This window comes from Fundulus heteroclitus, chromosome 19, assembly GCF_011125445.2.
Source record: "Fundulus heteroclitus isolate FHET01 chromosome 19, MU-UCD_Fhet_4.1, whole genome shotgun sequence".
Classification (NCBI taxonomy): domain Eukaryota; kingdom Metazoa; phylum Chordata; class Actinopteri; order Cyprinodontiformes; family Fundulidae; genus Fundulus; species Fundulus heteroclitus.
The window spans coordinates 20,224,914-20,239,170 of NC_046379.1; the positions used below are offsets into that span (position 1 = coordinate 20,224,914).

Consider the following 14,257-nt stretch of genomic DNA (forward strand, 5'->3'; position numbering starts at 1 on the left):
TTTATTTATTTTAAATGCCTCGATATTTGAGAGCAACAACAAAAAAAAACGGAAGAAACCTCCCCGTCAACTAAGCTAACGCGCTAGCTGTTGTTAGCTTACTACTGCACCCCTCCTTCGAGCTGCTGCATCGTGCAGCGACCACTATCGCCAGTATTCATCCATTTTCGTGTGAAACCCTGGCAAGATTGAAGGAGACGTAAACACACGGGGAAATAAGCAAACATGCATCCGCAAATTATCGCGCTAATTTTAATCAACCGTATAATTAAAATTTATCGTGCGTTTAATTGATTTATTATTCATTGCGACAGGTCTATGAAAAAGTGCAACACTGGTCACATTAGACCGGCTCACCTTCTTTCAAATGTGTGCCGCATCCTAGGGCTCGGCAGTATGAAGCAAAAATACATAGTATATATTATCTGGATATGTTTTTCTTTTCATAAAGTAATTATAAAAAGGCATCTCTAAATCAAAGCTTTGTCTCAAACGTCTCACAGGACAGTTTTTTTACAAACAGCTGTAGAAACATTTTGGAAACAGCTGAAAAATAACCTACGGGAATCTTATATCGCTTTAAAAAAACTATATTTTTTAAATCTCGATACATTGCCCAGCCCTATCTTGCCCCTTACATTGCCTGTGACAAACTACTTTCTTATGGCTTTTGGAGAACACTTGATATAGCTCAGACCTTTATTTCATCCACTTATTGATGCCACAACGGAAAAGTCTTCTGTGAACAGAATGAGCAGCCAATCTCTGCAGAGCAGGCTGTAAGCACCCCACACTTCCCACATTTTTTAAAATACGTTTTTGAACATCATGCATCACTTTCCCTTCCACTTCATCATTACATGTTCCTTTGCGGATCCTGCTCACATAGCATTCAATTCCAGTAAAATTAATTGAAGTTTGTGGTTTTTAAATGGTAAATGCTGCATCTGGATACAGTGAATAGCACACTGTCTATTTCCCATGCATTGTTTACATTGTTACATTGTTTTTCATTTCAATTGTTTACAAAAATCGCTGCTGCATCTTTATCCTGAAAGTTAGTGCAATCTACTGTAATTTTTAGAGTGATTTCTAGAGTGATTTTTCAAGCTGTATGCAAACGAAATTTCGTTCTGTACGCACTTTGTGCATACAAAATGACAAATACAGCTATCTAAATACTGTAAAGCAAGAATCGCCAAAGTTTTTGGCACATGGGCCAAAATCATTAAGTCAAAAGTAACTTTGGGCCAATAAAATACTCTTTTTACTAAAAATCACCAAAAACGATGTACTTGTTTGTTTATATCTGCTGAACAATAAACTAAGAATGCAATGTTTTAATTGAACAAGTAGTCAGACGTTTTGTAGGAAAGGGGATGGGTTAACCACGGTACATCCAAAACCTATAAAGGGCTTTGGCTTGTAAAGAGAAAGGCATCCAGTTTACAAATTATTTTGGGTTTTAATAAAAAAAGGAAAACAAATGTAATCCATTCATGGCCACAAGAACAGTAACGATAAATGGATGGATAAAACCTCTAGATAAAGTGACATTGATAAAGTTTTTAAACACTAATATTATTATATACTCTTCTGCTCCCATACTTTACATAAAATTACTTAAATGTAATCCCCTACTTTGCCAGGCTATTTAAGCAACGAGGGAATACCATCGCTTGTGGAGGTAAACTGCCCTCGGCACCGCAGCTCAGCCCAAATATGTAGAATAGAGGGATGATAAATCGTTTACTGGTATCGACGTTTTAATAGAGCCAATGGCTTGACTCGGTTTTTGGCTCCCCAACTGTTGTTCTTCACCTTTTCTAGAACCAACGCTAGCACCAGCGCCGGTTTAGCACTGGAGCTGCTAATTCTCGCAGCGGAAAACTACGGCTCAGACGTTCCTAATCCGGAGTTTTTTGGCTCGCTGCGAGGACCATCGTGTTGTGTTTGCTTTCCGTCTTCTGTACAGATCCGACACGCTGATGAATAATCTATTAGAGAACAAAAAGACCCGGGATCTGATTGGGTGGCGCGGCGCTGTATGTAGATGGCTTATACAGAATGGCATTGATCCGTACCTCTCCATTTCCCTCTTTCCCTCTCTCGCCGTTAGGACCTACCCGGACAGATCGATAGTGCTCAACACATTATTGACCTCCGCCTGATACCTTTCACAGGGATGAAGACAGAGACATAAACACTGGATGGCAAAAAGGGAGAGGCAGGAAGGGATGGCAAGTGCATTCATGTGTGTGCGCCTATATTTGTGTGTGTGTGTGTCCCTGCCTGGAGAGGTACTAATCTACATTCTGGTTCACACTGATATGTACCTCATCACTGTCTCCTTGACCTGCTGTCCTTAGCGCACAGAGAGAGAGAGAGGGGGGGGGGGGGGGTGAGAGCAGGGGGAGGGCCTGAAGGAGTGAGGATGGGAGGTGGTTGAAAAAGAGGAAGAAAAAAAAAGAGCTGACTGTGGCAATTGAGCCGATTCACCCACCCTGTCAAAAAGCAGCGCGTTTCGCTCGAAAAGCAACAGGACACGACTGCAACTCTCACAGTCACGTCTGGCAAACAAACGTGCACGCAAAGACAATCTCTGAAGACCCAGCTGGCCCTCAAAACTGGCACAACCTGCAACAGCAAACACACACACACACACACAGACACACACTTCCACACAATAGGCTGCTGCCAAGGTAGCAGCGCCGAACCAGACAGGAGGAGGAGTGTGCCCAAACGCGCGGCAGCACTAATAAACGCTGCAGACACAACATCCACTTAGGCGGCGCTCTAGAGAGAGAAGGCAGAGGGGCCGCAAGGAAATAACAAGCACGTCAGAACACCGCTAGGAAGCAGGGCAAAACCAGGGCGTTCAAATATGGAGGAAGACTTATACAAAAACATATTTATTTGAATTTGAAGGCAAATAAAAATAGTGTTTTGAAAAAGTATTAGTGCAGTTTATCCCACTCTTCTTTGCAGAACAGTATTCAGACACATTTGTGGATGTTGGAGCTTGATCTGTTTGAGGCCGTGCCTTTTAGTGGCAGACCTGCTGGTGTGCTTCCGATGATCGTCCTGCCTCTTTACTCTTTAAGTCTTGAAGCAGTAAGGCAGCTCCACACCATCAGACTGCCACCGCCGTGTTTTTCCCCTGTTGGGAGGATGCTCTCTTTCTAAAATGCTGTGTTAATTTTACACCGAAGGAAGTTTTGAAACACACCTTTCCAACAAGTTTCACCTCACTTGTCCTGGTCTAGCGAATGTTTTTCATTAGGTCTTGATTATCGAGGTATTTTTAGGCAGATGTGAGGCTGGGGTTTGCGTTTGTTCAGCAGTGGTTTTTTTGCCTTAATATTCCCCTATGGATGCTGTCCTTCAGTCTCAAGAGGCTTCAGCTGTTGTTCTGTTATTTTTGTGACTTCCTGGATCGGTCCAGGCGAGCTGTTGGACTAATTTCCAAAGGCCAGCCACTCCTGGGATGGTTCATTACTCATTCATGTTTTCTCAATTTCCAAACAATTGAGGTCATTGTGGTTCACTGGACTTGAAACAACCTTTAGACTAATGGATGTCAATGACTCCCCCCCCCACATCTGGTTATGAATTTCTTTAAACTAGGTTATGGTGCTTTTTGAGATACGTTAGCCTACTTCATGCTGTCATAAGGGTTCTATATAATGTGATTATTTGGATCTGCAGGTCTGGCGTTAATCAGGTCTAGCTCATGAAAAGAAACCCAACATACCAGAAAAAGTGGTTTTTGTAACACACCTTTTCACATAAGCTAGTTTGGTAGTTATTTGGTAGCTATTTTATTTTTTTTAGCCAAGTTGTCGTTCTCTAAAATCCAGATTTGTTTGATTATATAAAACATTTAAATGCAAAAAACATATAACTGAAGACATCTGTATGGTGAGAAATACCTTTTTAACACCATTATGTTGTAATTGAACTAGTTTATGCACAAGTCTGCGTATGCTTGGCAGTAAAATCAATAATACGTTCTCCTAATTCTTAAAATGGGAGATCAATTTTGTTTTTTCTTCTCTTTTTTTTTTTTAAACCGGCAACAGTAAGAGTTGAAGGTAAGGAGTTCAACTGCTGTTGATAAGCAGGTGAGAAGTGGGTTAAGACTGAAAATGCAACATCAGAGTCACGTCTGCTATATATAGCCGCGCGGTCTGTAAGGTATCTTATTACTGTATATAGGTGAGTCATTACTGTCCCTGTGTGCACGGCTGCCACTCAGGCTGTGTTTTACATGCCGCTGCACAGGCTCCAAACACCAGGCCGACAGCCTTTCTGCTGAAACCAAAAACAGGACTTAGTTCAACTATTACTGACCATCATTATAATTCAGGATCTATTGAATATCTGACGGATATAAATAAAAAAGGTAGACAATTTACAGCTTTGAGGAATTTTAAATCATTAACACTGGTATTGGCTGAAACAGCAACGGTAATTTTGCACATTGTTACAAAATCTAGAAACAATTATTTTTCTTAATTGTTAAAAATAAAACCAGGTGCACCGCTTAGCACTACAAGCTGATGCTTCATTAGCAGGAGCGTAATGGTAGCTAACGAGCCAACGAGACGAAAGAGGATATTAGAGTCGCGATAATGAGACAACATTTTAGCAATATTTTTGGAAAAACTAAATCGCGTCATTTGGTTCCTCTTTGAGAAAGAAAAATAAGGATTTTAAAAATCACCAAACTCCTTTTTAATTACTCTATAATAGAAAAGATGAACCAACCAATCAGATAGAGATCAGAATCCGACAAGTTCCCTTAATTGGCTCTAGGCAATGATCAATGGTCAAATAGTTTTTTCCTATTCAATTAAGGCCTCAGAACTAAGAACTCCCACTATTTTGGGTTCATGAACACCTCATCAAATAGCATGTACTTTCTTTTATGTTGTACAAGAATCAGATAAAGGAGAGGGACATATGGTTTGATTCATAAATGCGCATGGTCTTATAAATTCTTAAATTTTATTTTGCTTTAAAAGGAATACCTCGATCAAAGACCCTGCAGCAAATATTTTTCAGATGTATTAAAGTCCTTTAAGGAGAAAAAAAAAAGAAAAGAAAAAAGAAAATTCAGAGTTGGTCATAATGTGAATTGGCAGGTTAGAGCGCAAAGTAAACCAAAGATGGCAAAGAAAAGCTCAACTGGTGCGGATTTGGCTCAGTGTGGAGTATATCAGTCCACGTTCGACTAGTCCAATTATTCAGATTTATTCATGCTTGTATAATGCTGAGGTGATGATTATAGCAAAAAAAAAAAAAAAAAAAAACTGTGAATTTGCCATTTCGGTAAGCACCGATAGGTGCTAACAGCTAGTTGTGGTATACTTAGTTTTAAACATCTTTAACTTGCTGATCACAGTTTAACAAGAATGAATCCAGTTTGATAAGACATGTGTCGTTTTATTATAGCAAGATTCAAGCAACAATTAAATCTCAGGGAATATTACTTCCAAAAAAACAGGACTAAATATCTTTATGTTTTCTATACTTGGTCTCCTTTCCTAAGAGCTACATGGCATTGTAGGTAAACCACCAGATTAGGCCATCAATCTTCTCAGGAACAGAGGTAGAAGAAGTGGCTGTGGTGATGAGGAAGGCTGTAGGGGTGAGGGTGGGTTAGAATTGAGAGTAAAGAGCAGAAAAGTTTGAGGGAAAGACAAAGTGATGAGCCACGAGTGGTGCAGTGGCAGGCTGGTGTGTTGGGGGGGAAGGAGAAGGAGATAAGACGGTTGGGAGGGAGAAGAGGTGTGAGAAGTAATGCAGTTGTGGAGGTGCTGAAGAGAAAACCCAAGCTGCTGGAGGGAATGATGTGAAGAGGCTGAAGTTATGCAAAATTCAGGGGAGAAAGGAGCTGAGAGGGAATAGAAGGGGAAGACGTGTAAATGTGAATAAAAATGACATTAACATCTCTAGTTTTAATCTGGGTAAAAAAATAAAAAAAAAAGGAAAGAAAAGAAAAGCAAAAAAAAAAAAAATCATTGGCTGCTTTTCTACGTGACTCTTCTGTATGCATCCAACAGAGCGCATATTTGGCCTTGACATGCGGTATTACGTCTTTTAGCTGAGAAAAACAGACAGCTTTGTGTTCAGGTTCGAGACCGCATTCGGAGACAGTGTGGGTTGTATAAGGCGCATTCCTAAAGCACAAAGAACAGCAGTGTGTGCTTCAAGGCTCACTGATGCACCACCTGCCTCAAACTGACGTGCTTCCACGACAGTAAGAAACACACTCGTGGATCCAGCCTCTTCGCCGAGGCATTTCGTCTGCACGGGGCTTTTGGCTAATGAGCAAAAGCAAAAAAAAAAAAAAAAAAAAAAACACCATGATGCAAGCGACTATGCTTTCTGAAGGTTGGATCCAGCGTAAAGCACCAGGTTTAGGCGGATGAGATCGATAGTTTGATGCAACTTGCCCATACGGAGAATCTCGAGTGCAGACAACTGTGTCAAGAGCTCAGGTCCTGGGTGTTTGGAAGTATGGAGCCTGCGTGTTTTACCTGCGTCTTCGAGCCAAGTTCTGAGATCCAATCACGAGTGATTACTTAAAAGTCACTGGCGGCCCTTTCTGATGCCAGAGTGAACGAAGAGCGGCTCTCTTGTGAGCGGATCACTTAGGATGCATGTTAATGCCAGGTGTGAACAAAGCTTATAAGCTTTAAGGAGATCATCCCGAGGGACTCAGCAAGTGTAGAGTGGGAAATCTCATCAACAAATAAACTGCCTGGACCAAAGCCAGAAAAAGGCAAGACTCCAATTTTAGAAATAAGCACAGGCTTAAACGGCAAAAGTGAGTTTCGTGCTTTGTTTGATCACTTCTGTCTGGCGGCAAAGATAATCTTCGCCCAGAGAAACTCCAGAGAGACCCGGAGAATCTCAGAGAGAAGATTTTAACTTTACAGTCTTTATTTACCATCGTACAGAAGGTCTGCCAGACCCAGCGCTTCTGTGTGTTTAGCTGCTTCTCTTTCCTAGACAGAGCAATTGATAGAGCTAATGATCCTATTAACCGTCGTTCGATTTTTTTTTTTTTTTGGGGTGGTTGGGTGGGGCAGAAAAGTAGCAGCACCTCTGCACTTAGCCACATCTCTCTGCTTGGACAAAGCCACTGACAAGCTTTTTTCTGCCTTTACTTTTGTGTACCGTTTGTTTTTTCTTCCCATAGAACGTACTCCTTTCCAATAGCTTCAGTTTTTAATTGCGTCACTATCCTTGACAGGGCTCTAGTTCTCAGTGCATATGGGTTACGTTTGATTTGTTATAGAAAGTACTCCAGGCTCAGTGTTCAGCTTTCAACTGTTTTTTTTTTTTTTGTTGGAAAAAGGAACTGATTCAGCTTTTCTCCCAATAATTAAATGACTTTCCCATCAAAACTAATGAAGCTACTATTAAACAGGAGTAATCTTTCTTCAATTGCTGTAGAAAGTACTCCTGGACCAGTGCCTCTGACTGTCCTGCCTGTTCTCTCAATCCCCCTGGTCAATCGCAGCAGTTAGCCACTAAATGCAAAAGCTTGCTCTGTCAGAGGGATCATCCAGCTAGAAAGTGGTTGTTCCTCCTCACAGTCACCACATACTTGGAAGGGTTGAAGAGTTGCTGCAAACTCAATGATGAGATGCCATCAGCTGGCCATTCGCAGACAAATGGGACTTTGGACCTGGCTGGGTTCTACAAAGCTGGATATGAATTTGACAAGTCAATCTTGTAGTCAATTGGCACCAGAGGTGGGTAGTAACTAGTTACATTTACTCAGTTACATTTACTTATGTAACTGTATGAACAAAATGCACTTTTAGGAGTAATATTACTGCACTGTACTTTTTACTTTTACTTGAGTCATTATTACTCAAGTATCGCTACTCTTCAGTAAAATTTTGAGTAACTTTGCGAGTAACTTCATGAATAAAGAACATACTTGTTTTAACTAAAAATGCACCAGAGAGACAAAACGTAGAGTTTATGTTAATTATTGTATTAGTATTTGTTATTTTAATGTTATTTTGGATCTGCTGAGCTCATTGAGCCATTTGGAGGTCAAATGAGCATACAGCAAACAGTGGATATTGTCATTGGAAATACTTTGCACAGTTCTAACATACAGTATGTACATTACCTGCTGTAAGAATTGCCTTCAAGTTTAATGTTGAAATAAAAGTGTTTCTTTTGTATTTTAAATACCAGACTTTGTAAATAACCTTATATATTTTTGTCTGTTACATACTTTTTAAATACTACATCATAAAATCTTATGATTAGTTACTCAGTACTTGAGTAGTCTTCTACTTTTTCTACTCTTGTGTAATTTCTTGGCTGACAACTTTTTACTTTTACTTGAGTAAAAATATGTTGAGTACAATTTTTGGCCACTCTAACCACCTCTGATTGGCACTATATAAATGAACTAAAACAAACTGATTAAAACTGCTAAAAGTCAACATATATTACATATCAGAGCAAATAATGTTCAGCAAGACGCGTATGATTAGTAATATTTAACAGAAATGAGGCAAATTATACGACAAAATGTTCCCTCACAAATCTGGACTCCGGCTATTTGATATAAAATCAATTACCCATGTTTTTTTGTATTTAGACATTCATACTGATACGGTAAACAACGTGTATTAGATCTAATAAGCTAGTTAAGCTTTAACTAAACGTCTATATAAAGGTAATCAATTACCCGGCCGACATTGTGTTTTTCCAAATGGTTGAATCCTGTAAAATCAGGCGGCCTGTAATTCAATTATTAAAATCAACCACAGCACAACCTTTGCGGAAGTTGCCTCAACAGTGGCTAAAAACTCTTTGCCGCTTGTCTGCCCCCAGCAGAGAGGACAGGGATAGTGTTTCTTTAGTGCCAGCGTGCAATCTAGCAAGTTCACAGGACTAAAACTCTTTCGAGGTGGAATTTCTTTCTTCCTCCGGCGCTGCCTTTAACTGGCTCGTTCTTTTGAAACCAGCAGAGAGAGGACCTGTGCTCAGAGGCGAGCCTCGGGGGGCTGGAGCCAAAATTAAACTGGTCCCCGTCTCGCGGCTTTATCGCCGTTAGGGAGCAGACAGCAAGCGTCCATGTCACATGCCCTTCTACATTTATACTTAGCGTTAAACAGGAAGGAGGGTGTGAGCCCAGCCACCCTCTTATGGGCAGGTTGCCAGAGATGCCCCACCACCAACCAACACACACACAAATCCCTGGCTTAGCCTCGGCCCAGTGCTGGGATTACCGGATTAGAACTCTATTCCATTATCTCCCCGCACTATACAGTGTACACACACACACACACACACACACACACACACACACACACACACACACACACACACACACACACGGCCAGAGAGGACAGACCGAAGACAGACAACAGTGTCAATCACAACAGCTGACATTTACACAGAACCATACAGTTACAGTAGTTTTTTTTTAATAGCAGGGTCTTTTTAAGGCCTACGTTTTGTTCTTAGGACCCATGAGAAGATACTTTGGTAGTGAGTAAACAAATACAAGATCCAAATACAAAAAAAATGACATATTCCTCAAAACATGACACTTTGATTCTTCTTAAAATATAGAAATATCTTAGTCCTGCTATCTAGAGATTTTAAGTTTCTTTAAACTACTTGAAGTCTTTTACCTTTTACATCTTCAATAAATTTCCCGAATCTAACATTTTAGTTTGGTTACGTCACCTCTTTCATTAGAAGGCCAAATATTCAGGAGTTTCAGACTCATCAATTTAGGAAACCCTTGTTCTCTCTATCAGGGGTTCTGTCACACTGATCCTCTCCTCTGGACAGAGAGAATATGAGCTCATCAGAATCAGAACCAGCTTTAGCCGCCACCGTGATCCATACAAACAAGGAATTTGACTTTGGTTTCACTTTGCCCCGAATGAAGATAACATCTTTACATAGAAAAAAAGACACAAAAAACAAGGAATTTGACAGTTTAGGGAGAAAATAATCAGTCTGCAACTTTACCATCTGACCGTGGTTAGAGACGCATCAGTCGGCCAGTTATCTGAACCAGAGTAGTTTTTCTTGATCGACTTTGATCAGTAATTAGCTGGTGAAATGCTGAAAGCGCTGATATGTCATGTTCTTCAAAAGGCATCCAGCTACCACCATTTAAGGTCTATAAAAACATCAACCGAAAGCATTAACTTCAGCGCGTCTTTTTCTCCTTTAATAAAAGTCAGAGAAACGTTAGAGACATGTGCTACGATGAACAATCTTCTCATTTCTTTATTTTCCATTAAATTCAACACTTCTAATCTAATTAATGAACCTGCAGCACCGTTTTTTTTTTAGTTTTGTTTTTTTTTTTAGATATTTTATAGTTTGCTGAAGAAGGAAAAAAAAAATCATAATTGGAAGGTCAAACCTAAAAGAAGACCGGAAATCGGTATCGGCCAGGAAAGTCCTGCTCAGTGCATTTTTTAACTTTCACATTTGTGAACATAAAAGACAACAGCAGCAGATTGAGTTACCAAACCGCGGTGGATCAGCCTGGCACTCTAGTATCAGCTGTTTCACATCTGAAGCCTCTTTCAGATCCAACTACCAATCTGAGGTCTACACATGTTCTTTATGCCTCGTGGTTAACGAAAAGGTTTCAATATGGAACGGTAAGCCAAAGACGACCCGCCCCCATTATGCCTCTGATCCTCCTCAGGAGGAAGTCCCACAGACACAACCAGCATGAGGTGAAAGAGCAGGACGAGACTAAGTTTCCATCTAATTGCTGAAAATAATTTATCAACAGGTCATCAATGATGCAGACAACATGCTGAGGAAGGCACACAACTTACTCATCATTCGAAGCACTGAACGGCATGAAGATGACGGCACAGCGCTCAACCAGAGATGAGTTTTGGGGAAATGCCTGACATGCAAGTTTAGGGTCACGCTCCATGGATGTAAAAGTGAGCCGTAAAGCGGGGTTTCATGGTTGTTTATCATGAAACTATGATCTGAAAATGTTGGTTAAACCCTCTTTTCAACATGTTCATAACAGCTTTTTCTTGACTACCCCCGTTTCTAGCGCATACCACGTTAGATCAACTTTGGCTAATTAGCCAATTAGAAACAGACAGAGCCCAAATAAGTTCTGACAGGAATACTGCAGAGAGTGTATGGAGTATTAAAAAAAAAAAAAAAAACTTAAATAGAAGAAACTTTATGCAGCCGATATTTCTTCTGCTGCCCAGAGCGTCCGACGAGTTGAAGAAAACCAGAGTTCCCGCATTTTTAACTTATCCGTCTAATTTAAAATATTCAAAACTTTTCCAGACTCAATTTTATATAACATATTCATTTTTAGATATTCAAATACAAAACATTTACTGGGAACAGCTTAAATGGCAGTCTTAGCAGTAGCTTCGTCAAATCATGAAACAGCAAAATGTTAAATCTGGGTTCTAATCTTCAGGGTATCGGGTCGTAAATCTACTTCTTGACATCTTGGACCAACTCAGACAAACCCCACTGCAAATAAGTAACTTTTTAACTACAAATATAGATTCTTCATAGTTCAGTTTGTGAACATTTGTTCCTTTAATCTGTTTCGATGAAAAAAAAAATGGTTTTGATTTATTATTTGCTGCATGCCACCTTGATTTTAACGTTTTAATGCCAAATTAAACAAAACAGAAGTCATAAAACTCACTAAATTTATGTGGCTTCATTGAGTTTTTGTCCCTTATAGAAAGTTGGAAGCCAAGAGAACAGTTCTGAAAACAAAAACGTGCTTCCATAGTTAGAGATGTCCTCTGTCAGATTTCAGCCGAAGCCGTTGGACCACTTCAGACATGTGGACATGAAATACAAACAGACGTCTAATGTTTTGGAAGTTCCTGAGCAAAGATGCAAAGTTCTCCTTTTGTTAAGATAAGATCCTAGAGGAAGCAGCTCTTTCACCACAGCATGAAGTTCATTTAGGAGACGTTCGATCCAGCCGACACACGAAGGAGAAACAACACACCAATGAGTAAACTCGCCAATGTGACCAATGAGTAAACTGAAGTAAACCAGCAACTTTTAAACTAAACAACTCTGTCTTTCAGCTGCTTCTGTATTCACAGGTTCAGGCTGAGGGAGGCATTTCACAAACAATAACGTCACCTTGTTCCAACTGCAGCGATACCACAAACACCTTCTATCAATAGCTATGCTTGCAAGTGCAAGATTCTTTGATCAGACTGAAATGTGTTCGGATTGAAAAAGAAAAAAAAAATTATAAAAAATATATTGTTTATATGGCCACAAATAAATCTGATCATGACGTACATTTACAAGCACCAGGCTTTATGCAGAATAAAAGCACTCTGACATGAGCGGAGTCCTCAAATTTCTCAAAAAAAAAAAAAAAAAAAAAAAAGGGCGCTGCAGGTTGTACTTCTGTCTGTAGGGGGAAAAAAATAATTTTTTGGAATTTTTTTAACTTTATTGAACAATTACAGACAAACATGAAAAACAAGAACGAACAAATACAAATAAACGTGAAAGCGTGTTTGTTCTGCGTCTCCTGAGGGCCCAGAAAGCTTCTAAGAAGGGTCAAAACGTCTCTGAGCTCTAATAAAGCCACAGGCTCAGCAACACGTGCTGTTGCTCTTCCTGCGTTACAGGATGAGACGCATAGGGCACACATGCGCAGTCAGGGATCGGAACAAGCGTTTAGATAAACAGCTGATCCAGAACGCTGCTGCCCGCGTCCTCACTAAGACTAAGAAAGTAGAGCACATCACCCCAGTTCTAAAGTCCTTACACTGGCTCCCTGTATCTCAGAGAATAGACTTTAAAATCCTTCTGTTAGTCTATAAATCCCTGAATGGCTTAGCACCTAAATACATCACAGACTTGTTATCAGTGTATCAACCCTCCAGACCACTCAGGTCTTCTGGCTCCAGCTTTCTCTGCATACCTAGAACACGAACCAAACACGAAGAAGCAGCATTTAGTTCCTATGCTCCACTTATCTGGAACAAACTTCCAGAAAACTGTAAAAGTGCGGAAAGCCTGAGTTCCTTTAAATCGAGATTAAAAACACATTTGTTTAAAATTGCCTTTGAATGTTCAAGTTAAACTGTTTTAGTGTTTTTAAATGTTCTTTTTTGTTTCTACATTGTAACCCTACTTGCATTTATTCCTATATTTTAATCATGTAAAGCACTTTGCATTGTCTCTGTACTGAATTGTGCTATATAAATAAGTTTGCCTTGCCTAATGATCGGCATAAACCAGCCGTCTCATTCACAAAACAATTTCTTTCCGATCGAGCTTCATCTGATCATAATATACCAATTGCCGTGTTTACATGACAATTTTATCCCGATCGGGCCTTTAATCTGATTAAATATTTAATAAGCATTTCAGAGGAAAGATTTTAACAAACTTTCATTTGAACACAGCGGTGAAAAATGCCACGTTAACGTACACTTTACTTCTTAAGACCATCCGGATTTCTAGGACCATTTGATTTGGGAATCCGTGACTTTCTGTTTCCCTGGGGTATAAATATGATGTGACACAGTCAGCCATTCTTTAAGCAACTCAACACCAGGCTGGACGAGGACCTATATTTATCTTGCGCCCACGCACACCGAGCCGGATGGCGAGGGACCTACAAAGAAAGCTCTGAAGAGCTCATTCTCAGAGAACTGCAGCAGAAGAATGACATTTTTAGCGTTGCTCAGTTTCTCTGCAAGAACCGTTAGACGGGACTGAGATTCGGCTTTGCTGCAACGAACTCTCCGGCTGTGTTAGCCAAGAAGCAAAGAACGAATATGTGGGAAATCGCATCACGCTCACAGCTGGGTACGGCGGTGAACGTGTGATGCTGTGGGCTCGCTTTTCTGCTACAAACATAGGAAACCTAGAGCTCCATGAAGTGAAAATATCAGCACATCTTCGGTTTACTAGACGCAGAATAAACCTTTATGGCCACGTCAGGCTCCAGATCTGAATGCTGCTGAAAACATGGAGGGTGAGATAAACAGAAGAGAGGTTCTCGGGCTTTGGATTGTCTAGAGATCTTGGAAAGAGGAAAGATCAAAGTTCCCATTTCCTGCATACTCCACCTTTTAAGAAATGAACAAAGGCTGTAGATTTCTACATTGTTCACAGTGGGATTATGCCACTGCAGTAAAAGGTGAACTCATTTTATGTCTTTACCAAGAGTATCGGTAAACTTGCCCCACGCTGCGTTGCACTT

The 14,257-nt window shown here is 40.2% G+C and overlaps 1 protein-coding gene across 3 annotated transcripts in view; it reads right to left on the reverse strand.

Annotated features, from left to right (window-relative positions):
• Positions 1-14,257, reverse strand: part of zgc:110158 (LisH and SSDP domain-containing protein) — a 60,537-nt gene that overhangs the window by 27,409 nt on the left and 18,871 nt on the right. The gene's annotated exons all lie outside the window — the stretch shown is intronic.